This window comes from Drosophila subpulchrella, chromosome X (assembly GCF_014743375.2).
Source record: "Drosophila subpulchrella strain 33 F10 #4 breed RU33 chromosome X, RU_Dsub_v1.1 Primary Assembly, whole genome shotgun sequence".
Taxonomy (NCBI): Eukaryota; Metazoa; Arthropoda; class Insecta; order Diptera; family Drosophilidae; genus Drosophila; species Drosophila subpulchrella.
In genome coordinates this window covers 4380134-4383347 of record NC_050613.1, presented here as the reverse complement: position 1 = coordinate 4383347, position 3214 = coordinate 4380134, and the positions used below count along the sequence as shown (strand labels likewise).

The 3214-nt window shown below is 40.2% G+C and overlaps 1 long non-coding RNA gene across 1 annotated transcript; it reads right to left on the bottom strand.

Moving 5' to 3' along the window:
- Positions 1–856: 856 nt before the first annotated feature.
- LOC119557264 lies at positions 857–2220 on the bottom strand. The gene is made up of 2 exons (XR_005220059.1): positions 2086–2220; positions 857–1621 (listed from the first exon to the last, which is right to left on the bottom strand). It is a non-coding gene; the product is annotated as an uncharacterized LOC119557264 (long non-coding RNA).
- Between the last annotated feature and the right edge of the window lie 994 nt (positions 2221–3214).

The following is a 3214-nucleotide window of genomic DNA, read 5'->3' as shown; positions in this document are numbered from 1 at the left end:
ATACCCGTTACTCGTAGAGTAAAAGGGTATACTAGATTCGTCGGAAAGTATGTAACAGGCAGAAGAAAGCGTTTCCGACCCCATAAAGTATATATATTCTTGATCAGGATCACTAGCCGGGTCGATCTAGCCATGTCCGTCTGTCCGGATGAACGCTGGGATCTCGGAAACTATTAGAGCTAGGCTATTGAGATTTGGCATGCAGATTCCTGAGCTTCTTACGCAGCGCATGTTTATTTCAGCAACGTGCCACGCCCACTCTACCGCCCACAAACCGCCCAAAACTGTGGCTCCTGCAGTTTTGATGCTAGAATAAAAATTTTAACTGAAATGTATTGTTCTTGTCAATACCTATCGATTGATCCAAAAATTTGACACGCCCACTCTAACGCCCATAACGCTTAATTCTGTCTACCGCCGGTAGGTGATGCATTTCAATCTCGCTTTGCTGCTTGCATATCTTTATTTCCCTTTGGTCCCTTAAGCTGAGTAACAGGTATCTGATAGACAAGGTACTCGACTATAGCGTTCTTCATTGTTTTATAATAATTTGTAATAATGTAAATGGGATTAGGTAATGTTAAAAATTAACCAGCTTTTTACAGAGTATCAATCCGAAATCCCCTTTTTAGTTTTAATGACAACGCCCATGTTCTTTTTCTAAAGCCTATTTCTTGAAATCAGACATTTCTAGTTCCCATTTTCTGAACCGTTTCTTTTTAAGGTTCTAGAAAAAAATATTTTATCCTTCGACGTAAGCTAGCGGTTAGTGCCTTAGAAATTCGGGAAAAGATATTTTTTTAATTATTATCAATACCCATCTAATGCATTTAAAATTAAATTAAACAAAATTTAATTCGAGTCACTACACTATCTTAAATTTATTCATTCGTCCCAATACAATAGAAATTGACAAAACCCGCTAGTCTAGCGGGTTTCGCCATTCTGTTGTTCTGTTCTGCCCTTCATCACATTCTTCGGTCTTCTTCGATGTTTGAACAGAAGTCCGTTGGGATCCTCACAGGGATCCACAGGGCGATTAACGACACTCCACCTGTCTGTCACCAGATCCGGGTTCTGCTTTGTCATTTTGCATTTTTGCACTGATGGAAAAGCAGAACCCGGAATTGGTGACTGATAGGTGGGGTGTCGTTAATCGCACTGTGGATCGCTGTGAGGATCCCAACGGACTTCTGTCCAAACGAGATTGTAGAGTTGTACATCAACGAGGAAGGCAAGGATCCAATATCACAACAGTGCTCCAAGATAGTATACTTCTGCTGGCATCTGAAGGTCGGATACACCAGAGAATCTCGTAAGCAATCAGATTTCGGGCACAGGTATGCAAAACATAGTGACCCTAAACGCGTGCCCTTGGAGGTCTCAACGCAAGTCAATTTGCAACGGCGCGAATGGTCACTCGCCGAACGCACCACTCGAGAATCAGCAACGGACAGGAGCCCCTCGGCAGCAACGGGAACAACCACAGCCCATGGAACCCATCGACAGATCCAACTCGCAGAACCAGGCGATCACCCGGAGGATAGTCCGCAGTCTTGCTAGTTTTCCTGGTAGGAGCTGCGCATCAATGCATCGATAGCCCCGCAAAGCCAGGAGGATCCTGTGGGATACGAAATTTTTTATTTTATTATGGTGTAAAAGAATTGCTACATTTTTTTGTTTTTACACAACAAGTATATGAAAATTATATATACTATTTGGAATCTATTTCTGAAATCCTAGTTCTCTCTCCTTGAAAGTTTCCGAGATATTCGCAAAGTTTGTGGGCGGCTTGTGGTTAAGTGATTGGCTTTGACGGGAGCAATGTATTTCTGTCAAAAGTTTTAGTGTAGCATAAAAGAAGCCTGTTTTTGGCGGCTTGTGGGCGTTAGAGTGGGCGTGGCACATTTATGAAATAAGGTTGCGCTGCGTAATAATCTCAAAAATCTGCACGCCTAATTCCAACTTTCTAGCTTTTGTAGTTTCCGAGATCACAGCGCTCATACAGACGGACAGACATACGTTCCGACGAATCTAGTATACCTTTTTACTCCACGATTAACGGGTATAAAATCTTAGACTTACCATGGTATGATTATTTTCAAAGCTTAGAAAATATTTCACTAAAAAATTTCGGTTTTTGTAAAAATTATCACTGCCTAAAATTTCGGTTCTTATGTTGCAGTAAAACGAGTAAAGAAAAATTGATATGAACTGTGGCTAAGCCAGTACAAAAATGAAACTTTCTGGATATGGTACCCCCAAGTTCCCAAATTCGAATGAGTGGAAAGTCATGGCACTCTAAATTGAATTTGTCAACTCTTACCATAACCAAACAATTTTCGGAGCTTAAAAAAATGTTCACTAAAATCATTATGGCTTATGTAGTAACTACCACTACTTTAAATTTCGGTTTTTATGATGGTGTGAAGTAGTATTAAGAAAGTTAATATTTTACAAAACAAGATACGATTTGGCAACTATCAATTAATTACACAGTGCTCGATTTAAAATTAGTACACCTCAATACCATGACCAAAAGACGTCCCCATATTATTTCGTTAATATGTATGTACACAATCATTAAAACAACTAGCCACACGGAATTTAAAATAATTTTTCGTCACATAAGTTGATATCAGAACTATCGTCACTTGTTGAACCCCGTTAAGGGGTGATTTTGAATGATATATCAAAAGCTAAGGAATCTCAAGGACTATATGGTTCCAAATTACTAAATTCCGTTACTTGTAGAGTAAAAGGGTTTACTAGATTCGTCGGAAAGTATGATAGAAAGAAGCCTTTCCGACCTTATAAGGTATATATATTCTTGATCAGGATCACTAGCCGAGTCGATCTAGCCAAGTCCGTCTGTCCGTATGATCGCTGAGATATCGGAATCTATAAAAGCTGCGCAAGTTTATTTAAGCAGGGTGCCATGCCCACTCTAACGCCCACAAAAGCCCATACGCACACGCTATCGCCTGTCTAGCGCTCAATATCTATCTTCTTGCCAAAAATTGTCCAAATCGGACTATCCTTTAAAAAGATATTAGCAAATAAATGAATCGACGTTAGGTGGCGTTTTTGCGGGGTGTACATACAATACTCCCACGGGAACGACCAGCTAAGGTGTAGAAACTATGGCGTGCCGAGGTTAGCTTGTTATACCCGTTACTCGTAGAGTAAAAGGGTATACTAGATTCGTCGGAAA